Genomic DNA, 25,853 nt, shown 5'->3' with positions numbered 1-25,853 from the left:
TTTTAGACAGGAGTCAATTAACCTACCAGTATGTCTTTGGAGAGTGGGAGAAAATCCACCCAGACACAGGGAGAACATGAAAACTCAAGGTAGTGCCATGGTTGGGATTCAAGCCAACAACCCTGGTGCTACTAGGTGGAAGTGCTAACCACTTAGCCACTGCAAAATAGACGAGAGTCACAAACCAAAATCCAAACTGAGTAGTTAACAGAATAGTGAAAGAAAATACAGAAACCAAAGGCTGAACAAGCTTGCGGGTACTAGGAGACCAGCTGAATCATTTCAGTCACAATACCGAAACCAGGAAATATGCAGAATTATTATAATGAATGGATCAGGAGACAAAAACCCATATACAAATTGAGTTGTCAGACACTGTCTGTGTCCACATGGTACAATTCAGATATGGCATTGGACAATCTTTTGGACAAGTAGTATTATGTCTGTGCTATAAAATAGCATAGGTGGGGTAGGTGCATGCCTCTAGTGTACGCTCAGGAGTATGTGAGCCACCTGCCGTGTGTCAAGCCTTCAACACCATCTCCTTATCCTCTATTTCTGAGAACTACATACGGCAGTGCTTGGAACTAAGGTACAGATATTCACAGAACTGTTTAAGGGTAACTTGAGTCCTCTGTTGAAGTTTAAATTTCATATTTAACTGGAGCAAAGTTAAGAAAACAGAATTGTAGAAGAGCAGTAACCACTTTGAAAAATGCGTATGTCCATATGTAAAACTTACCATGTTTTTTCCAGCTGGCTTCTGCCTCCCTTCTCAATAGTTCTGCAAACAGACGATGCATGAGGAATAATCCTGCACATTTAGTACATTGAAGCCTGTTCTTTCACGTTCCTATGTACTTCAGTTTCCATGATAGCAGATATCTCCTGAGATGGCATACCTACCACTCAGAAAACTATTATGCATCTGTATGATGCTGTGAATGAAAACAGAAGGCTACATACCCTCCAAGCCAGGACCCAATAACATTAATTTTTTATATTAATGTTCTGCTTCAGCTGCTGTTAGTCTGTTGTGACTATCATTCAGGGTTAGAAGCCTGTTTGCGTAGTAAAGCCAAGACAAATATATTAAGCAATGTGTCCTCTACTGTAATGCAGTTCCTCAAAATAAATGTAAACCCTAACATGATAATGTTTAGTGTGTTCTGTATCATATCATTCTGTATCATCATAAACAACTGCTATGTTTTTTTTTTTTTCATAAAATCTTGTTTTCATCTTTTTATGCTTTACCCATCCCCATGCTGCTTATCTCCTTCAGCTTGTTTCAGCTTCTGCCTTTCTATATGCACTCACTACAGTATGGACTCAAGGCACATGCCCCTTTACGTCAGCTGCGGGGCAGGGAACCTCCTGTCCACAGTTTACTGGCCCAGCAATAATAGTTAACCTTTGGGTTTGGCCCAACGTAAGGGTCTGACCAAACCCAAGATTACCATGTAATCTGAGAGGCTTCCGACGGTCGCATCCATCGCGTCACGATTTTCCGAAAGAAGCCGAACGTCGGTGCACAGGCGCAGTATAGAGCCGCACCGACGTTCGGCTTCTTTCAGGTACGAGTGACGCGATGGATGCGACCGTCGGAAGCCTCTCGGAAGACTGTCAATCAAGAAGGAACGCCCGCTCCCGAAGACCCATACCCGGAAGCGACGGAAGAAGATGCATCTCGAAAACGGGTAAGTACGGATCATATTTTAAAACAAATAGCCGATTCCCCTAGACACAACGAGCAGGAATCTAAGGGGAAAATAGAAAAAAAAAAGGAATTGGGTGAACTCCCGCTTTAACATAGACATTTTAACACATTTCCCAGCCATTGTTTTTGAAGTCAAAACGTATTTTAAAATACACTTAATTTAGTAGGGTGATCATTATCTATAAGCTTGACATGATAATAAGTAAGGTTGGCAGGCTTTTTAAGTCATCCAAATACTAGAGCAAACAAAACTGTAGCAAGGGGACTGAATAGCTTCAAATACCAACATCATAGAGCAGCTCCAAAACAGGAAACTTAAACCTAAAACAGACTTTACAGTTTGTATAATAAAGTGTTGGGTTTCAGGGGTTCGTGGCTCAGGCACAGGTTTTAGCACTAAATGCTACTTTAGAATTATTAACGTTGGCCATAAAAACTATATCAATTGTTTACTCTTGAGTTGCACTTAGTTTGTAAAGTGTATGATTGATTTCCTTTAATTCAGACATTTTATAATTAACTGCTGAAACCAGGGTTCCATTTATTCCAGAGGAGCCTGTGAGTAAAAAAGCTTGCAATCAGTGTCCAGTGCAATTTCCAGATGCGGAAAGTCAAACTGATGTAATTACATTGGTAGCTGCATTAATTTTGTCTTTTATTTCTGCCTGGAGTTCAGGTTTAAAACTATACGCACATCTAGTATTCTATAGGGACCAGAGGATCACCTTAATTATGCTATAGAAGAGGAAATTAAAGCAGATAAAAAATAATAATTCCCAGGGCGGTTGTAATTTTTAGCACCCCTCCCCCCTACCACCACCACCCTGTGGCCAAGATTGCAACCCTAGGCAATAGCACTGCCTTTCTGTGTGGGTATGCCGACATACACATATAGGCAGTCAGGTAAATGATGCTTAGTTAGTTAAAATTGCAGGGTAAGTGATGCTGAACCTGCACTGCTGATAGACTCCATTTCTCTGAAGAGGTTTGGCTGGGAACTACCTGTAGTTTTGCCAGCCTCAGCATTACTGATATCCAGTTTGGAAACTCCAGTCTTGGTGCCATGCTCCTCTGTTCCTCCATGAGTACCTTCTGAATCAGCCACCTCAGTTGGTCTCATAGGTATCATGGCCCTACTTTTCACAAAACTGGATCCTCTATGATGCTGATGCTAAAATTATTAGCACTGTCTAGTTATGCTGAAAAAATGTGTTAGAAGAAGTCCCAATCTCAGTTTTTGTTTTGGCACTTTTGGAATCTGCTGTTGCAAGGCCAATTTTGACTGATTATAAATCCAGCACTCCTTGCGGTGCTAAAAGATCGTGAGAAAATTTGCCAAAATTACAATCTAAAATGTAAAAGACCAAGGATTATATTGGCCCATGCCAAAATAGTGATACCTAGAAGAACCCGTGCCAACATGTTTTTTTTTTTTTTTCACTTTTATGGTCTTTTGTTATCAAAGTCTTTGGTAATAGGCAACAACCCACTTGAAGCAGGTCAACTGTAGGTCAAAAGGAGGCCATCTGCAGGTCAAAACCACCTGTCAATAAATTCTAAATGATTTCAGAAGCATCTTAAACAGATGTCAAGCTGATGTCTTCGACTTGAAGCCCGAAGCCCATCAACACAGGAATTATTGTTTGTGGTTTCATCACAAACACCTTGACCATATTGGTGCATGTTTTTATATATATATATATATATATATATATATATATATATATATATATATATATATATATATATATATACATATATACACACACACACACGCACTGTTTTACCTTTTTAGAGATATATATATAATTTAGTTTCCCACAATGCCAACAATGCTGTGTAGAATTCATTAAGCTGCCTTGTTCTATCATTACCTTTGCAGCCCATATTGATAATGTTGCCATGAGTGGCGTTCCTTCTCACTTTAGGTGACAACCTTATGCTTAAGTGTGATTTATGACACCGCAGCTCCCAGGGGAAAATCACACAAGTTACTCCAAAAAAAAGAATCCAGTAGTAACTTACAAGTAAAGTTGGTTTAAGTTCACTTGACTGCTTGCACCATGTGCACATGGACTATCACAGCCAAATCCAAAGCAAATAAGATTTATTAGAATACTAACCGGTTCAACTTCTTTCCCTCCTTTTATGTTTAACATTTTTGTGGTTAATATTCTTAAAAGGACAAGTCAATACTGCAATATTAGGTTTTACAAAATGTTTTCAAACATTTGTTATTTTTACTTGTTTACTTTTATTGATACGGTAATCTATATTGTAAATCATATTACAAGTATACTTCACAAGCATACTTCTAAAATCCAATAGTATAAATGTACAGTTGTATGTACTGTAAGTATGCTGTACTGTAAATTACAATTTTACTAAAAAATAAAATAAAAATAAAAGATTTGTAAGATTTTAACAAAATATGACTATTGTCTATAGCAATAAAAAATTAAGTTAAAACTTGTTTTAGTTATACTTAATTGCCTTAGTGGTTTTATCTACATTCATTAAAACATTATTATTAAAACAATACTTATTATGTTGTATAATTTTTTGTTTAAAGAACGAATAACAAGGCTATAATATGTGTGTGTAACAAGCACACAATAAGGCTAATTTATTAAAGAAGTTGAGACTTTTTACTCAAAAATCAAATTATGTGCAAAAAATCTGCACATGATTGGGTATACAAAGTGAAATGAAGACTACCAACTTCTTTCGTAAAAATAATTCATTTGCGTCCATTAAAGATCAGATTGTCGATAAAGCAGAATCATGGGTTTGATATGAGGTCAATTGCCCCCCATAATATTATCCTGGATATTTTTGGTTGCGCTGATAACTAAGTTGACATTATGTTTACAGAAACATGCAAAATATTTGGAGGGTGCAAAATGTCCGCCCTTTGTGTCAAGTTTTGCAAACTGAAGAGGTCAGCAGTTCACCCAAAGCTTTGAAGGGATAGACACTAAAACAGTGCATTTAGTGCTAATACTGGAAGCAAACAAGCGGAGGCTCCAGACTCCCTCCTTACCTTACCAAGCTCACACAAGGGACAGCTCATGTGGCCTGGAAATTTCATGCAAAGAGATTTTTTTTTCTCTTTTGTAAGCACTGCAAATTATCGTCATCATTGAAAATGATTTTTCCTTATTTCCATGGTTGTGGAATTGTACTCTGCCTGACCTAATCGTTTATGCCTCGGTCCTTAGAGGATGAAATTTCGGAGCCATGTAGAATATAGCTACTTATTTATCTAGTAAAGATTTTTTTCCAATTTAAAGGGATTTTCCACTTTTAGAAAAAAAAAACAGAAACCTCTTCCAGGGTAGTTAGTGGACGTGGTCCATTTTTCATACACCTGTCAGTCTGTTGTTTTTTAACACGTGTCATAAATGCCAAAGTACTCCAAAGTGCTTGTTATTTTAAGCATATTAATAGCCAAGCATTTTTTAACTTTGTACTTTTTTTTTAAATGGTAGAGTAGGAAAAAGCTGTAACCTCCATTACCTTTTTATTGTCCTCAGTGTCCCTATTAGAGGGTTTCCTGCCACACTACCAATTGTATCACCAAAACAAGAACTGAAGGAAAATCTACCCAATGGACCACAAAAGCAAAAAAAAACAGGACATCATAATTGATTTTCAGAGACTGATTTTAACTGATTTACCATAGACATAGAATTGAACATGTTCACGTCACAATACATGAAGTAAGGGATGGATGGGGTACGATGGAGGGGGGAGAAGAAATAGGGCTAGGGAGTGAGGATGCGAGAGACAAATATTAGGTAAAGGGGCTGGCAGTCACTAGACCTATTTTGGTGAAGATAAATTGGATTATTTACATTCAGATGTGGGGAGCCTCCACCTTCCCTTTTGTCGCTTTACTCTTCTCTGGGGAATAATTATGGTTGCCATGATATTTAAACAGGGTCCTAAGATATACACCCTTTTTTTTATATGTTTGTAATTTTCTGCCGTGTATGAGTAAAACCCTGTACACACGATCGGACCTTTGTCCGACCAAAATCACATCGGAATTCCATTGGAGTAAAAGAGACTGGGGTAGATTCAGGTACTGCTGCGCACTTCTTACAGAGGCGCAGAGTTACGTTTTTACGCTATGCCTCCGTAAATTACTTGCGCTACGCTTGATTCAGGAAGCAGTAGCTCCGTAATAATATCCCATTTAAAAAAAAAAAAAATTCCCACGGTTTAGGCCGATACGTATTCTTCTACATATTTTTGTTAAAAAAAATCGCAATAAGCGTTTATTGATTGGTTTGCGCAAAAGTTATAGCGCCTACAAAATAGGGGATAGATTTATGATTTATTTTTTATTTTGAATTTTTTACTAGTAATGGCGGCGATCTGCGATTTTTTTTGACAGGCCTGCGATATTGCGATATTGCGGCGGACATATCGGACACTTTTGACACAATTTTGGGACCATTCACATTTATACAGCGAACAGTGCTATAAAAATGCACTAATTACTGTATAAATGTGACTGGCAGTGAAGGGGTTAACACTAGGGGGTGAGGAAGGGGTTAAATGTATTCCCTGGGTGTGTTCTAACTGTGTGGGGGGAGGGGGGTGACTGGGGGAGGTGACCGATGCTGTGTCCCTATGTACAAGTGACACAGATCGGTCTCCTCTCCTCTGACAGCACGTGGAGCTCTGTGTTTACACACAGAGCTTCACGTCCCTGCTGTCACCTGCTGTGTCACCGCCGATCGCATGTACCCGGCGGACATGGCGGCCGCCAGGTACACGCATCGGCTTCCCAACGATGCGCCGGGACAGTGTTTACCCGCTGCGCGCCCCCCAGCGGCGCGTGCGTGTAATGTCAACAAGAGGACGTCTAAAGACGTCCACTCGGCACTTCAGGTCCGCGCTGCAGACGTATTTTGTCTATAGCGCGGATCTGTAGTGGTTACGTTCATGAGCGTGTAAAGGCAGGTGTCCCAATACTTTTGGCAATATAGTGTACATTATGTTAAAGGATTAAAAGAGGAACTAGCCTAAAACATATGCATTCTGTATTTATTGTCATATGCAGCATAGGCATTGTGCATTTTTTTTTTCGTCATATACTCATTCTTAATTTGCAACAGGTTTGTTTTAAGCCAAAAAATTGCAAAAAGAAGCCAAGCCATTACAGCTGAAAGGAACGCATCAGAGCAGCCAAAGGATTTCACAAGTTTGCCCTCTAAAGCCCTGTACACACGGGCCAGTTGTTTTTCCTGACGAGATTCTTGGCAAGAATCTCTTGCCGCCCAAGTGTACAGACTCTCCTTTCAAAAGAACCGCGGCTCTCTTGAAAGGCAAAAACGCGTTGACGTCATTGTGTACGACAGGCATGCGCTCGTCACATTTGATGCCATCGCCGCCACCTTGCTGCACCCTACCTATGCCTAGGAAGCTACCGCGCATTTGTCAAACTCAGGTTTCTCGGCAGGAAAACTGCAGAGAATCTCACGACGAGAAAATAGAAAACATGTTCTCTATTTTTCTCGTCTAGATTCTGGGCAGTTTTCTTGTCGAGAAACATGAAAGCCTCGTACACACGCTCAGTATACTCGGCAAGAAAGCTCTACCAGCAGTTTTCTTACTGGTTCTTGCCGAGTAAACTGAGCGTGTGTATGAGGCCTCGTACACACAACCGTTTTCCTTGACAGAATCCAGAATCAAGAAACTTGGTGGCAGAGCTTTTTTGCCGAGAAAAAGGGGTCGTGTGTATGTTTTTCGTCGAGAAAACTGTTGTGGAACTTGACGAGAAAAAAAGAGAACAAGTTCTCTTTTTCCTCGTCGGGAGTCTCAATTTCCTTGTCGTGTTTCTCGTCGGGCTGGTTTACGACGAGAAACACGTTCGTGTGTATGCTTAGAAACCCGCGCATGCTCAGAATAAAGTATGAGACCGGAGCGCACCTTCGGTAAAAGTAGCGTTCGTAATGGAGATAGCACATTTGTCACGCTGTAACAGACTGAAAAGCGCGAATCATCTCTTACCAAACTTTTACTTAAAGTGGTGGTTCCCCTAAAAATAAAATTTTAACATTGCTTTTCCCAAATAAATTACGATTAGAATCGGACGGTTTTATAAAAAAAAAAAGGTCCGTACATACCATTTGTTATTTTCGTTCCCACCGCCACTTCCGGGTACGATGCTGGCGGTGGGCGTTCCTAATTGATGGACAGGCATCCGACCGACGCATACATCGCGTCACGAGATGCCGAAAGAAGCCGAACGTCGGTGCGGCTCTATACGGCGCATGCGCACCGACGTTCGGCTTCTTTCGGCATCTCGTGACGCGATGTATGCGTCGGTCGGATGCCTGTCCATCAATTAGGAACGCCCACCGCCAGCATCGTACCCGGAAGTGGCGGTGGGAACGAAAATAACAAACGGTATGTACGGACCTTTTTTTTTTTATAAAACCGGCCGATTCTAATCGTAATTTATTTGGGAAAAGCAATGTTAAAATTGTATTTTTAGGGGAACCACCGCTTTAACATGCAGTAACATGAGATTAGCAAAAACAGCCCCAAGGGTTGTGCCAGTGGAATCGAACTTCCCCTTTATACTGCCATCGTACGTGTTGTACGTCACCGCGTTTGAGAACGACGAGATTTTGTCTTGACAGTGTGTACACAAAGAAAGCTTGTCAAGATTCTCGACAAGCCTGACAAGGAACTCATCGAGGAAAACGATGTTTCATTTACAACGAGTTCCTCGGTCGTGTGTACGAGGCCTGAGGCTTTACCCTTATTTCCTGTTCAATTTTGGCAATGCAGGTTGCAAATTAGTAAACCATTAATACTGGTACTGATGGGACATTTATCAAAATATAGATTTGCAGTGTAGGAATACAGTTGTAATTGCATTCTTTCTAGAGAAAAAAAAGAACCTTAGATTATTCTTAACAGTGTGATAATCAATAAAATGTCAATAACAAAGGAGAAACTTTATGAAATGAAATGTTTCTCTTGAAGGTTAAGTCCACCTTAAACCAATTACACATATTTGGTGCACTCGTTGGGTTTAATCACACCTTAGATTGATTAATGTACCCAAGACTCTGGTAGGAAAATTAGCCCCCCCCCCAACATACACTTCTTAGCTCTGTTCTCCCTATCACAACCATGACATTACTGACACCTGTGTCACTCCACCTTTGCTAACTTCTGTACACAGATATATCATGATTCCAGCACAGGTTTGCTCTAAGATTTAGACCAGACACAATGGTATAGAGGAGCAAAAATCTGGGGAGAAATCTCCTGCAGAGTTTTAAAAACCACTAAGCTATTTAACCAGTTAACATCACCCAAAATAAGTAGTTTTTAAATGTATGCAAAATATAAAATAACCCCTATGCCGCGTACACACAACCGTTTTTTCCGTCGGAATAAACTCTGACAGTTTTTTACGACAGAATTCCGCTCAAGCTGTCTTGCATACACACGGACACACCAAATCCTGACTGTCAAAAACACAGTGACGTATAACACTACGACGAGCCTAGAAAAATGAAGTTCAATGCTTCCGAGCATGCATCAAATTTTTTCCGAAAATGCGTGTTTTTTTCTCCATCCAAATTCCATACAGACGAACAGAATTTCCGTCTAAAAAAATGTTCTCTTTCTCAGTCCATCGGAATTTCTGGCGGAAAAAGTCCAATGGGGCATACACACAGTCGGAATATCCGATGAAAAAATTCCGTCTGACTTTTTTCATCGGAAATTCCGAACGTGTGTATGAGGCATTAGTGTTTAAAATGTAAATATCTGAAAGTTTGAAGAAATGTTCCTTCTTTAAATTCTAGGACATCTAAGCCTTGATCTTATGAACAATCCTCCAATACTATTTTTCGTAATTGAATCTATGAAGGAGACCTATTAGTTCTGACTAATGTCAACATCAGCCTTTTCCCATCTCCATTGCCCCAAGGCACCTTTTATGCTGTGGGTATAAACGACATGCTCATTCCCATGTAACACATCTTAGTGAATTTGTTAAGAAGTTTCCAAGTTAATGAAGAGCAACAGAAGTGCCTAGAGCCATCTAGCACTGCTCAGGCATGGAGAAGCCGGTGTTGACTTTTCAGAAGACTATTAATATCAAGCCTGTCTACAGCAAGAGGGACATAGTGAGGACTGGAGTCTTCCCATCACAAGCTGGCATGCCAAGAGTATTTTTTTCCTATGTGTAAAGTATGTGACTTAGTTTTAACCATCCACCATGTGATTTTGTTTGTTTTAAGTAAGGCTCACAACATTTCCCAAATGACTAACAAAGCCTTGTGCGGTGAGCATCATAAAAATCCCAAATGTCCAACTTCAATGAGCTTCTGCTGAGTTTTATGAGGCATCCTGGTGTGTGAGAATAGAGGGAATGAAATGTAAGCAGAACTAGAGGGTAGAGAAAAATTTTACTGGCTTCAATAATTATGTCTGTACATTGTCATACATGATCAGATCAATTCTTACAGTGCCAAAACTTTTTTAGTGTTATGCCGCGTACACACGACCATTATTCATGTCATGGAAAAAAACAACATTTTTCTTGACTCGATTTCTCTCAAGCCTGCCTTGCATACACACGATTGTGAAAAAAAAAATGCTCGAGCAAAGCGCGGTAACGAACAACACGTACGACAACACGTACAACGGCACTATAAATGGGAAGTTCCATTCGAATGGCGCCACCCTTTGAGCTGCTTTTGCTGATTTCGTGTTACCGCGTGTTATTAAAAGTTTGGTGAGAGATGATTCGTGCTTTTCAGTCTTCGTGCTTTTCAGTCTGTTACAGCGTGGCGAATGTGCTATCTCCATTACGAACGCTAGTTTTACCAGAATGAGCGCTCCCATCTCATAACTAGCTTCTGAGCATGCACGTTTTTTCCCCCTCATTAAAGCGTACACACGACCATTTTTCATGAAGTGAAATAGAGCCATGTGAAAAACGACGGGAAAAAATAGAGCAGATTCTACATTTTTAACAGACATTTTTCTCGTCGAGAGGAATTCTCTGGAGCATACACACGACCGTTTTTCACGACCAATAAAAAAAATGGAATTTTTCTCGTAATGAAAAACGGTAGTGTGTATGCGGCTTTAGACCTTCTGAAACATTACATTAACATTACATTAAAAGGTTAGAACCTCTATGGCCCCGTACACACGACCGAGTTTTTCGGCAGAATTCAGCCAGAAACTCGGTCGGAGCTGGATTCTGGTGAGAAACTCGGTCGTGTGTACACTTTTCAGCGAGGAACCCGTCGAGGAACTCGTCGGGCCGATAAGAGAACATGTTCTCTATTTCCTCGTTGTTCAATGAGGAAAGTCGGCCCGCCGAGCTCCTCGGTGGCTTCCACACTGAACTCACCGAGGAACTCGATGTGTTTGGCACGTCGAGTTCCTCGGTCGTGTGTACGGGGCCTATCTGGTTTTTATTGTGTTTGTGGTCCACAACATTGTTTTGGAAGAAACAAATAAAAAAAAAATAGTTTTAGCTAAATAGATATCTAAAGGACAGCTCTACCTATCGTGATGTTGTTTTTCAAAAAATCCCCACACCCCCTGAGTGCAGCTCACCTGGAATAATATTTAACTTCAGCCCTGATCCAGTGATCTTACATCCAACATGGTTCCAGCCAGCTTTTCTTTATACTGTGCATTCACACTGTGACTTTAATCCTCCTGAGGGTTGTGGTACTCATGGCAGCTTCCAGCTGTCCATGGGAGTTAGGTACACTCATCAGAATAAATAGAGGCATGTGCAGTATGAAGAAAAGTTGGCCAGATCCATGTTGGAAAAAAAGATATCTGAGCCTAGGTTCACACTGCTGCGAATTCAAAATCGCGGTAAAATGCGCGATTTTACTGCGATTTCGCGGCTGCGATTTTGCCGCGATTTTGCCGCGATTTCGGCCGCAATTTAATGTAAATCGCGGCCCGAAATCGCAAAAAGTAGTACAGGAACTACTTTTTGAAATCGCAGATGCAGCGTCGCACTGATTAGGACAGTGCCATTGCCGACAATTGCCGCCGATTTGAGATGCGATTTGACATGTCAAATCGCATCTCAAATCGTTCCAAATCGTACCCAGTGTGAACCAGGGCTCAATCAGGTAGACAGGTATTATCCCAGGTGGGCTGCAATTAGGGTGTGCGGCATTCGTTAAAGGACAGTTTCACTAAGATGGAGTTGTCCTTCAAACTTGAAGAACTGAACAAATGGGCCAATAACTTAAATAGATAATCAACATACACTAGCATTGTCCAAGATCATGCCCTTTTCACTTGTTTTCACAGGTGTGCGCAGCCTTTGGCATTAGGGTGTGCACCCCAAAGCTCAAACACACTCACGATGTTCATTCAGAAAGGGAAGGGGCCAGGGGCGGACTGACAACTCATGGGGCCCCCGGGCAATAGGAGATTATGGGGCCCCTGGGCTTACAGATGGCCACCATGCCAGGAGGCAGTGCAGAGGCGGGGCAGCTAAAATCTCGGGATTTTCACATCAAAAGCATGTCGGTTTTAGACATATCAGGGACAGATGTAAAAAAAACATAGATTTTTACATACTGTCCCTGGTTTTACTGAGCCTGGCAACCCTGATGGGGCCCCCAAGTGGCATGGGGCCCTCGGGCAGTGCCCGAGTGACTCAATGGTCAGTCCGCCCCTGGAAGGGGCCGGTATATGGCATATTTACTGGCCCCTTCACCGACTCATCCTAAAACATCCACAGCAACAAACGGTGGGAGAGGGCGGAAAGCCGGCAGTGCTGTAGGGGAAAGGAGGGGGAGCCAGGTCAGTAGGGAGAATCTGTTCTGCACAGGGTGATTAGGGTGTGCCTGGGCACACCTGGCACACCCTGTGCGCACGTCTATGCTTGTTTTATACATGTATATAGTACAATAAGAAGAAAAAAGAGGAAGGGGGGTATTATGACATGTAAGTATTCAACACCAATAATTAAATAAAAGCATTTTAAATTCAGATTAAAACAGTTGAATATTCATAAGTTTTCTTAGGCAAACAATTATGAAAAAGACCCATGCAATCTCATAATTGTATGTCATACATCAAAGATCATCTTGCAAATAATAGCTTTCATCCATAATTACATGTCATACATTATAGATTATCTTGCGTATGAGATTTTATTCAATGCATTTCTTGGAATAAAGTCCACATTTTCAAGGATGCATATTCAATTCAAGTAGTAAAGATAATCTTCTAGAAAGAAAAATATACTGTAGCGTATAAGTTGTAAATATATACTGTATATATATCTAAATCTATATAGATATCTAAATAGATATAGATACATATACAGTATATATACTGTATATATAGGGCCAGATTCAGGTAGACTTACGACGGGCGTATCAGTAGATACGCTGTCGTAAGTCCGAATTCACGCCGTCGCATCTTTAAGCGTATGCTCAAACTGAGATACGCTTAAATGTTGCTAAGATACGGCCGGCGTAAGTCTCCTACGCCGTTGTATCTTAACTGCATATTTACACTGGCCGCTAGGGTCGTGTACACTGATTTACGCCTAGAATATGTAAATCAGCTAGATAGGCCTATTCACGCCCGGCCGTCGCAGTAAAGATACACCGTTTACGTAAGGGGTTTTCAGGCGTAAAGATAAACCACCAAAAAGATGGCGCAGCCAATGTTAAGTATGGACGTCGGAAACCGCATCGAATCTTTCAAATTTTACGTCGTTTGCGTAACTCGTCCGTGAATAGGGCTGGCCGTAATTTACGTTCACGTCGAAAGCATTGACGATTTGCCGACGTCATTTGGAGAATGCGCACTGGGACATGTCCACGGACGTCGCATGCGCCGTTCGTTAGAAACGTCAAATATACGTGGGGTCACTAGTATTTTGCATAGGACACACCCCCAACCAGCCTATTTTGAATTAGGCGGGCTTACTCCGGCCCAGTTTGTGAATACAGGACCTGCTGCTCTAACTTACGGCGGCGTAGTGTATCTGAGATACGCTACGCCCGCCAAAATCTATCTGAATCTAGCCCAAAGTGTACTGTAGAAAAAATTTAGGCAGGTGTAAAGAGATGCTGTATGGTAAAAATGCTTTCAAAAATATATATTTTATGAATTTATTAAATGCAAAGTGAGCGAACAGAACAAACATCTAAATCATAACAATATTTGATGTGACTGATATTTGGCTTCAAATCAGCATCAATTCTTCTAGGTACAATTGCATACAGTTTTTCAAGGAACTTCCGAACATCTTGGAGAACTAACCACAGATCTTCTCTGGATGTAGGTTGTCTCAGATCCTTCTGTCTCTTCATGTTATTCCAGACAGACTCAATGATGTTGAGACCATGGCTCTGTGGGGGCCAAACCATCACTTTCAGGACTCCTTGTTCTTCTTTATGCTGAAAATTGTTCTTAATGACATTGGCTGCATGTTTGGGGTTGTTACATTTGGGGCCAGTCACATGCCTCCCTGATGGTACGGCATAATGGATAAGTATCTGCTTGTATTTCTCAGAATTTAGGACACTATTGATTGGGCAATGTTGAAGAACGTAGATTCAGTGGTCGGCCAAGGAAACTTAAAAGGAAACAATGTTTTTTTTTGTTTTTTTGTTTTTAAAACAAACATGTCATACTTACCTCCACTGTGCAGTTCATTTTGCACAGAGTGGCCCCAAACATCCTCTTCTGCGGTCCAACGGCGGCTCTCGCGGCTCCTCCCCGCAAGAGCTAACCCCCTCTGGGAAGCGCTTTTCAGAGGGGGTTACCTTGCAGGCATGCTCCTGTGTGATACAGTCAACGGCCATAGCACCCAAGTGCATGACTCGCCCCCGCCCCGCATCATTGATTTGATTGACAGCAGCAGGGGCCAATGGCTGCGCTGCTATCAATCATCCAATGAAGAGCCGAATAGAGCTCAGTGAAAGTAATGTGGGATCGCGCCCAAGGAGATTCAGGTCTCAGGTAAGTAAAACGGGGGCTCAGGGGGGGGGGGCAGTGACTGCAAGGTGTTTTTTCACCTAAATGCATAGGATGCATTAAGGTGAAAAAACACAAAGCTTTACAACCCCTTTAATGCAGCAGATGAAAGAAACATCATGCTTACTTCCCTTTGACAATGGAAGATATCCAGCAGTGCCATCAGCATAAAACTAGAGAAAACCAATGGGGCCCCAGTACACCAATCTACTGTCTAGAGAAATCTGACCAAAAGAAGAAAAAACATACCTCCAACGTGGAAACTAAGCTATGCGACTCAAGTATGCAGGAAAATTTAGGAACTGGGGTGAATAAAAATAGCAGCAGGTGCTCTGGACTGAAGAGTAACATTTTTTAATATTTGGCTGTAGCAGGAGGCACTTTGTTTGTCAAAGGCTGGAAAGCGGTACAATAATGATTGTCTGCAGGCAACAGTGAAGCTTGGTGGAGGTTCCTTGTAAGTTTGTGGCTGCATGTCTGGAAATAGAGTTGGAGATTTGGTCAGGATTAATGGTGTTCTCAATGCTGACAAATACAGTCAGATATTAATTCATCCTGCCATACCATCAAGGAGGCATGTGATTGGCCCCAAATTTATTCTGCAACAGCACAAGGACCCCAAACATACAGCCAATGTCAAGAAGAACTATCTTTAGTATAAAGAAGAACAAGGAGTCCTGGAAGTGATGGTTTGACCTCCACAGAGCCCTGATCCCAACACCCTTGAGTCTGTCTTGGGTTACATAAAGAGATAGAAGGATCTGAGGCAGCGTACATCAACAGAAGATCAGTGGTTAGTTCTCCAAGTTTGGAACAACCTACCTGCCTAGTTGCTTCAAAAATTGTATGCAAGTGTACCTAGAAGAATTGATAGTTGGTGGTTTGAAGCAAAAGGGTAGTCGCATCAAATATTGATTTGATTTAGATTTTTGTTCTGTTCACTCACTTTGCAGTTTGTAAATTGATAAAAATTTAAAATTAAAACATATATATTTTGCAATCATTTTTACTTTACAGTATTGCTTCACACCTGCCTAAAACTTTTGCACAAATACACGACATTACCAAAAGTATTGGGACACCTGCCTTTACACGCACATGAACTTTAATGGCATCCCAGTCTTAGTCCGTGGGGTTCAATATTGAGTTGGCCCACCCTTTTCAGCTATAACAGCTTCAACTCTTCTGGGATAGCTGTCCACAATGTTTAGGAGTGTGTCTAAGGGAATGTTTGACTATTCTTCCAGAAGTGCATTTGTGAGGTCAGGCACTGATGTGGACGAGTAGGCGGGGCTCGCTCACCCTTATTCCTCCCAAAGGTGTTCTATTGGGTTGAGGTCAGGGCTCCTTGCAGGCAAGTCAAGTTCCTCTACTCCAAACTCGCTCATCCCTGTCTTTATGGACCTTGCTTTGTGAGTTGGATAAATTCGTAGCCTCCAAATCACATTGGACTCCACAGAAATAAAGTGTATTTTTTTTTAAGAAGGATACTTATCCTGTTTTTCATAGCTTTGTGAATTCAGCCTAAGGTAATCCCATTCAAAGCAAAACTAAAGGCAAAAATATTTACCTTGTTTCAACAGTCCAACACCTGTGAGGTCCCTCACCAGTACCTGCATCTTCTCCCTCACTTCTTCCAGATGGCAGTCTTCAGCCATCTTGATTGTCACAGACAGTGAGCTGGTATGTAAGCTGAGCTGTGCATGCACAGCTCAGTGTTCATTTTACAGGAGATTACGAACAGGCAGGTAAGTGTATTTTACTGCAGAAGAGACACTGCATGTCTCTTTGGAAATAAGGAGACTTTCTGTTTGCATTTTTCTTATTTGTCAACTTTAGTTCCACTTCAAACCTAAACTTGAAAGTGGCAGTTGAAATAGGAAAGAAAGGAGGAGGATTGTGTTGGTTTACTATGGGTAATACTTATACAGTATTTTTACAACAATATTATTGATGAGTCTCAAACTGCTGTTGCCACCTGTTCTATACTGCAAGTAATAGAGGCTAAGAAAATGGACAGCCGCACTCCAATGGACCTTTCGGTTGTCTTTTATTGTAAAAAACAGAACAAAAAATGCACTACAAAATTGCAGCAAAAAATGGGGATAGCAGCCAACTCGTTTCACACTCTGGATCAGTGCTTAGTCATGGCCATATAGATGTGGCCTATATGGGAGGTTCCCACTTTCCCATTGGGGTATTTTATAAGGCAAACAGGATTGAAAAATTATATTCAGTAGTAAAGATTGCGATTTGCCACTATTACTATTACCACTTTGTGGAAATAATTATAACGTTATGATGAATACCACCCACAGATTTATAGTAACTGCTGTACTGCATATGACCTTGGTGTGCTCTCACACTGGCAGTTTTGACCAAACCCTGGCACCCCCCTTGGTCTAGTTAATTTGTGTAGTGTGAGTGCTCTGAACAGTGCCTGGGAATGGTTAAGTGCACTGTGCTCTGGACCACTTGAAAGAGGTGGTCCCAGGCACAGTACACTTGTGGTTCAGTATGGTTCGCTTCAGTGTGAGTGCAAACTGTGCCTGAGCCCAAAATTCTCCATAGATGATGGAGCAACAAAAGAGAGATCACTGTGGTCTGGTTTATCAGAGATGATGATGTAAGGGTGCACAAGAACACTTGCGTATATCCCAGTGCAAATGCAGACCAGTGGGGGAGTTGGGAGAGGGGGGATTTTGAACCCGGTTATGGTTCAGTTCAGATACCTGGGCAACCTGGAAGAAAGTGAATGGAACTCCTTTCAAGTTCAGGAATCTTGCCTGGTTATTAGCAGGTTGGGTTTAAAACAATTGAATTCATCTAACAAATGGGATGAGTATGGCACCTTAAAATTGGGCTAGAATTGTTTGTGGCCAAACAAATGCATTTCATGTACAGCCTTGTCAGAAAAGATTCCATTGGATTGATGGATTGAAGGTGCTATAGAGTTCATTAGGATTCTACAGGCACTTGAATGCAGACAAACTCTATGCTATATTACGTCATGTAATTGCAGGCTGTTGAAAGCAGACATTATTTCTGATTAAATTTGAGTTGCTGCACATGGACACACATCGATGACTTTAATCAGTGTAAGTACATTGGAAAAAAACATATGTGCCTCAATGCAGAATTTACTCTTACATTAGCCGAGGCAAATTGAGAAGGCCAGGCAATGGGAAGTCTGTGCTTTTCTTTAAATACGTAGATTACAAAAATGGGACCGATCTAAAATATAGTTTTGAAACTAATATTAAAGTAGGCAGCTTCTCGCTGATAACAAGACTTCTTTTCTTTATGAGATGTGTACAATCAAATTGGTCTTTAGTTGAGCAAGTTACAGCATAACTCATTTTTTGAGCAAAAACATATTTAAAGTAACAACTAGCATATGAACACATCACCAAATGTATTTACCTTCTCTGACGTATTCTTGCGCATTTTCTGCTGCCTGAAGTATGGATTAGAGTATATATAACCTCATTTTAAGTTTTGGATAGAATAGGGAAGGGTTAAACCCCTACTAAGTTTTTTGTCTGTGTACCATTGGGGAAATTTCCCTTCACTTCCTCTCCCAGAAATGCAACAGGATGTTTGGGAAATGCCCCCCTTAGACAGCTGTCCCAGGAAAAAGTGTCCCCATTAGAAAATTTCCCCTTGTTTTTTATTTTGTAGACAGCTATAACATTTTGGATTTCCCATACCTTTCTGTTTTAATTACAAAGATCACTATTAGAAATACAGGTGTGACTCTCCCGATTGGGGACTACGATAGATACAGAAACGTAACAAAGATTTAGCCCTTTCCCACTCTATCTAAAACAAAAAAAAAGATAAAATATTTTGCCAAGAGATAATTAAAATGTTCAAAACCAAAATACCCTGGAGTCACAATCCCTATGTAGCACCCTCTAGCTAAGTGTGATAGTGTAAATAGTTAGCTGTTAGTGTAGGTAAATTGGTTTGGCTGAGAGCCAGGCCTGGGTTGAATCTGGATTAGGGTTGAGTGACTCAGGGAGGCTGGATGACTCAAGAAGCAGCGTCTCTGGTGCCTCCCCCTGTTTTCTGGAACCTTGGAGAAGCTTCCAAATGTAGTGGGTGGAGGCTAGGAGGAGTTGCTTGGCAAATTTATGAGGGCCCCACCCTCGCAGGGCACCCCTTAGTCTGGGGAGTGTGACTTTGGGTCTGGGGCTTGGGTGCTGGAAGGATCACCCTCAACACATGAAGACACCCTTCCTGGAGGCACAGGAGTAAGTGAGAGGACAGCAGTAGCATATCAGAACATCCAGGAAATCTCCTGAGAAGTCATCTGGGTGGGATGGTGAGTGTTCAGTCTGGGAGAACAGTGGAGAGAGTGTCAGTCTGGAGGACTGTGGAGAAATTATCCTGGGAGGCTAGTAAAAGGGGCAGCTGCAGCCCGTGGGTTGGCAGTGTCTCAAGAGGTGGTGCTGGGATCAGTGATCACAGAGAGGAAGTGCTGGGAAAGTGTGAGCTTTGTCACCCTATCCTAAAGTATAGGGGATGCAAGTCCCTGCCTGTAATGAACCTTTGGTACCAAATTGCATGAAGGTGACACAGTACAAGTGGAGAATCCATACATTTCCCAATCCATATCCAGGTTCTAATCCCTTAATAAACAAAAAGAAAAAATAAGTCAGGGACTATTCTCTGACTCTGGCGTGACTGTGAAAATTTGGTGTACCTGGCTGTGCAGGGTGGGGGATCCCAGTTACTTGCAGCCCTTAAGGGGGTGCACCACACCTACAGTATATTAGGCAGGTAAGTGATCACTGTGAGATGCAAGCATCTGGCTCGTTTATTACATTAACCCTCAAGTATCTCTCATAATGAAACATTTCAAAGGTTCATGGGAAAAGTGTGTGAATATCTTCAGGAAAGAACCCGATAGGAATCTGAAATGACATTTTCTAAAATGATTGCCAACCTATAACATGTGCAGAAGAAAAAAAGAGACAAAGGATTGATAATTAAAAGGGCACAGGTAATTCACTTTAAAATACAGGCGGTCCCCTACTTACAAACATCTGACTTACAAACAACTCCTACTTACAAACACAGGGAGACAACAGAAAGTGAGAGGAAATCTACACCTAGGAAGGGAAATTCCTGTAAGGCCTCGTACACACGACCGAGAAACTCTACAGAATCCATCAAGAAACTTGGTGGGGGAGCTTTTTTGCCGAGGAAAACGGTTGTGTGTACGTTTTTCGTCGAGGAACTCGACGAGGAAAAAAGAGAACAAGTTCTCTTTTTCCTCAACGGGAGTCTCAATTTCCTCGTTGTGTTCCTCATCGGGCTGGTTTTCGACGAGAAACTTGAGCGTATGTATGCTAAGAAACCCGTGCATGCTCAGAATAAAGTATGAGACGGGAGTAAAAGTAGCATTTGTAATGGAGATAACACATTTTTCACACTGTAACAGACTGAAAAGTGCAAATCGTCTCTTACCAAACTTTTACTTAACATGCAGTAACTTGAGATTAGCAAAAGCAGCCCCAAGGGTTGTGCCAGTGGAATCGAACTTCCCCTGCCATTGGATGTGTTGTATGTCACCGCGTTTGAGAACAAGGAGATTTTGTCTTGACGTGTGTACGCAAAGCAAGCTTGTCAAGTTCCTCGACAAGCCTAACAAGGAACTTGTCGCGCAAAACGATGTGTCTTTTCCGACGAGTTCCTCGGTCGTGTGTACGAGGCCTAAGAGTTAATATGGGAAAAACGTGTCTCCTCTCCACTGATGCTTTATCACCAGTCCATGTTTCTCTAACAACCCCAAATTTTCAAAATCCAATTGCCATAGGGACAGAAAGTGAGGTGAAATCGAACAAGGGCACAGACAGCAAAACAAATGTTACAGGGGTGATATCCCTTTCCTATGCTATCCGAAAAGCTTAAAAATAGATTTTTTGGCTGGAGCTACACTTAAAAAAATGTTCCTGTTCCGACTTACAAACAGATTCTACTTAAGAACAAACCTACAGTCCCTATCTTGTTTGTAACCCGGGGACTGCCTGTAATAAGTTAACTGTTACTTACTATAAACCAAAATGAAGGAAGAATATGAACACTTGGTACTTGGGACCCCTGACCCACTTTTTGAAGTAGCCAGCCCAGCAATAATAGCGATTGCACTGTTTTGGATGACTAAGTTCCATTCAGCTCTGACAATGTTGCAAACTCAACAGCACCTGCCTTAAAAATGAAAGCATTTTTTTTATGGCAGGTGCTGTAATTAATATTGCTGGACACCATAGGTCTTACTTTAACAGGCCCTTAAAAAGGACAAATAAATTGCAGTTAAATGTGCTTAATTGAGCACCCACGGGACTGCTTCATTACTGACTTCCTGTTATTTTAAAATGGCAAGCTGCAATACAAAATATAGGAGCAGTGGATAGTAATTACCTCTCAAATGTGATCTAGAAGCTTATCAGCAAGTACGGTAGAGTTTACACAGATTACTTAAACCATTAAATTGCTTAAAAAAACATTAACACATAAAAAAACATTAAAACACACAGCATGTTGCTATGACTGCACATTTGTGGTTTTCAAAATGTATAATTAAAGGATAAGTAAAACTTAAAAAATCATTAGCACACTAAAGCTGTACACAGAAAAAAAATAAAAAAAAACTGGCACCTGCCATGTAAGAGATCAACTGCCTGAAATCATATTAGTTCCATCCTGTACTAAGGCAATTTGCCCAGTATGCACTGGATATTGTATGAAGAGTGTTCTGACATGTTCAGTCTAATTCAAAAAAGCAACAGGTCTTTTTTTTTCTCTGATCTCATCCAATTGGTTGGTTTAGTTGCTATAGGTTACTGTACTTCTCACATCCATGGTCTTTGCACTGCATTGCTGAAAACACCCAAATGACTGTAGGTCTCATTCTTCCCACGGGTCACCATTAATTGCCCCTCATCTCAGAACTTTAGTTTAGATGCATAGGTAAATACAGGAGAGCTAACTGGTGTTCAATAAAAGAATGAGCACCAGGGGCCCAACACTAATTGCGTGTGTGCCTGTCAGTGGACATGTTGACATTCCTCATGTTGTATTGTTTGCGTTTTACTATTAAAGGTTTGATTTGTAATTCTACTCCTTTAAAATACAGCTTAGATAACGTTTGGGGACATTCTTTCTATACAGGTTGTGATACTTGCTTCCTTTGGCGTCTACCTCTGTGCCATTGGATCTTCAGGGCTATTTACACAACTCGTGTAAATGTAGTATTCCAGCTATTATAATTAAAGGGGTTGTAAAGGTAAAAAAGAAAATTCCCTAAATTGCTTCCTTTACCTTAGTGTAGTCCTCCTTCGCTTACCTCATCCTTCGATTTTGCTTTTAAATGTCCTTATTTCTTCTGAGAAATCCTCACTTCCTGTTCTTCTGTCTGTAACTACACACAGCAATGGGAGGCTTTCTCCCTGTTGTGGAGAAAGCCTCTTGATGGGGGAGGGGGCGAGCAGGAGGGTCAGGACGCTCTCTACTTTGCAGATAGAGAAATGAGCCGTGTGTTAGTGGGTGTCCTGACACTCCTACTCGCCCCCTGTCTCCTCCCCCCTCAAGAGGCTCTCTCCACACCAGGGAGAAAGCCTCCCATTACTGTGTGGAGTTACAGACAGAAGAACAGGAAGTGAGGATTTCTCAGAGAAATAAGGACATTTAAAAGCAAAATGGAAGGATAAGGTAAGTGAAGGAGGACTGCACTAAGGTTAAGGAAGCTATTTAGGGATTTTTTTTTTTTTTTTACCTTTACAACCCCAGAAGGCTTTTTATCTTGCCGCGTTCTATGCATTAAGATAAAAAACCTTCTGTGTGCAGCAGACTCCCTCAGCCCCCCTAACACTCACCTGAGGTCCCTCTCTGTCCAGCAATGTCCACAAGCCGTCCGAGATTCTCCTGATTGGTTGAAACACAGCAGCTGTGCCATTGGCTGTCGCTGTTGTCAATCAAAGTCAGCTAGCCAATCAAGGGAGGGGGGGGGCGGGGAGGGGGCTCCATGTCAGACTGGACAAAGGGAGCTGTGACTTGTACTTGGGTGCCCCCCATAGAAAGCTGCTTAATGTGGGGGCACTGAAAAGGAAGGAGGGGCCAGGATCACAGAACCTGAGAAGAGGAGGATCCTAGATGTTCTGTGCAAATCCACTGCAACAAAGTAGGTAAGTATGACATATTTGTTATTTTTATGGGGGAAAAAACAAGACACAAAAGGAACCTCATCCTCAGGGGTGCCAGGATGCCCAATATCATACCATCGTTATGGACAGTGAAAAACGAGGTCTCTGAGAATGATGAGAAGAATTGTTGTAAGAGTACCTTATCAGTCAGTCTGTACCCTGCAGTATACACACAAAAAAAAAATCATACAGATATTTAAAACCAAAGTCTTAATTTTTACCACTTATACTTCCCAATGTTACATCCAGTCTGATATAAAAACTGATATTGCTCTATTTTCTGGATGAAACACATCAAGCAACCCACTATTGAGATTTTTATTCTGCACCCCTATAGTCTTGAAGTGCCCCTGGTTTCATGCAAACCTCAGAACCCAACTGAATTAATAAACCAAAATAGATCTGAATGTACATTTTAAAGCTAAACTCCAGGAAAACAATTAAACACACAGATTAAATACCTATATGAAGCTATAAAGATTGGTATTGATGTAAATCAGTGAGATTGACACAGCACAGTCTAATCTAGCATGGCAGGAGGCCTGACTTTTTCTATGTTGCTGTTAACCTCCCTGGCGGTATGATTCTATCAGGTTTTAGGTGCTGAATATTTGGCGTTTTATATTGTAGGCCTGTAAGTCCTAGGAATAACTCACTTAAATCTGTCCAAACAAGAGTCTAGTAGACATCCCGGGTATGATAAAGTTTGAAACACAAAATCATAAATTATAATATAATAAATAACTATAAATAATTATAACAAATAATAATGTAATTATAATAAAAATTATTCAATAATGTAATCAAATCAAAAACACTGAAATTTGCTCAGTTGCAGAATTGTCGCTGTCATTACTTTCAGTGTCTGAAGACAAATTTCCCCACAAATCGCTATCGCTTAATTCTGCAAGTGATTCTAATTTATTATCACTGTTTTCTAGCTGGTCTAAAAGTACTTTTGATATAAAGGGACACTTTTTGGTTGCTATGGACAATCTCCAGTTTCCAGGCAGAAAGAACAGTTTTTATTATATAAAACTGCATGCAGGACACTGGGCAGACCACAAGGGACAAAGGGTGTGTGTAATTATTTGATACAGTACTGTAATCTGCAAGATTACAGTATACTGTATGTGTATTGTGTGTTTCACTTTTTGAATTTGGCGCGGAACTCCGTCCCCGTGCGTCATAAGGTCTCAGGGAACGGAGCTCGGCACTCGGCACTATGAATCAAGCGAGGAGACACAGCGGGGACACATAGTAGGATCCAGGGACAAGGTAAGTAACTTCCCCCTGTATCCTGCAATGCAATCCCGAGTCAGGGATATCGCTTTTGTTATGAAACATTCACCCCGAGCCAGACTCGGGAATACCGCCAGGGAGGTTAAAGGGAAAACTAACTGCATCTGAGCACCACAAACTGAAACATTGTTTAATACATTTTTAATATTCAAGGTAAACTCCCCCATCCATCCATGTCTTCATGCTTTATTTTGATAAGAAATCACTTTGAACAACACCCCCTTGCATTTCTAGCTGTGGCCATCTTGAGTAAGGGCAGATGATTCATGTAGCACTTGCTTCCATGAATCCACATGTCTTTAGCTCAGGCATGCAGGCAGGAACGTGTGCTAAGCTAAGAAAGCCCATCCTCCAGATAAAATAAAAAATGCCCATGAAGACTCCTGGGATGTATGACATAATTTTGGCCTAGGCCAGAAACCAGGAAGCTCAGGGCAGATGGATTTCAGGAAGAAAATGGGTTGTTTTTCAAAGTGATTTCCCAAGAAAATAAAGCATGGAGACATGGATGAATGGGGGAGTTTGCTTTGAATATTAAAAATGAATTAAATAATGTTTTTGGTTTGCGGTGCTCAGATGCAGTGAAGATCGACTTTAAGTAATGATCACAGGTCTTGTTCTTGCCCCATACTATGACTGGACAGTGAAAGGAGAATCAGCACACTGATAAGCTTATCTTTTTCTAACTGTTCTCTTGCTTGTTCACACTGGGAGCTTAAAGCGGAGGTTCACCCTAAAACATTTTTCTAACATTACATTGTGCTCACTTGCAACATTGACAGTATGCTTTTTTTTTTTGCTGTACATACCGTCCTATAGCTACTTCCCCCCCCCCCGGCTTCTGGGTAGTGGCTCCCGCGGGACTGGGTGTTCCTATGCATCAGTTAAGTGATTGACGTGATGACAAAAACGATCCCCCCGTCGCATAAGGAGCGTTACGAGTTGCCGAAAGAAGCCGAACGTCGGTGCGCAGGCGCCGTATAGAGCCGACTCGCAGTTCGGCTTCTTTCGGCAACTCGTGACGCTCCTTAAGCGACGGGGGTAGTTTTTGTTATCACGTCAATCACTTACCTGCTGCATAGGAACACCCAGCCACTACCCGGAAGCCGGGGGGGGGGGAATAGCTATACGACGGTATGTACAGCAAAAAAAAACGGATACTGTCAATGTTGCAAGTGAGCACAATGTAATGTTAGAAAAATGTTTTAGGGTAAACCTCCGCTTTAAAGTTGGCCATACACTCTGCAAACTTTTGCCAGTTCCTGAGTGGATGTCCCTGTTGCCCCCACCTGCCCAATATCCTTTTACTTCCCTGGCGGTATTCCCTTTTCTGGCTCGGGGTAAGATTTCAGTACCATTAGCAGTAACCCCAAGTCAGATTGCATCGCAGGAAACCAGGCAAAGTAACTTACCTTGTCCCCTGGATCCTGCAATGTCTCCCCGCTGTGTGAGCGAGCTGTCTCCTTGCTCGCTTCACACAGTGCCCGAGTGCCGCCGAGCTCCGTTCCCTGCGACGTTGCGATGCACGGGGGTCGGAGATCGGCACCAAATTCAAAAAAGTAAAAACACACAATACATACAGTATACTGTAATCTTAC

Source organism: Rana temporaria, chromosome 8 (genome assembly GCF_905171775.1).
Source record: "Rana temporaria chromosome 8, aRanTem1.1, whole genome shotgun sequence".
Taxonomy (NCBI): Eukaryota; Metazoa; Chordata; class Amphibia; order Anura; family Ranidae; genus Rana; species Rana temporaria.
Note: the sequence above shows the minus strand (reverse complement) of the source record.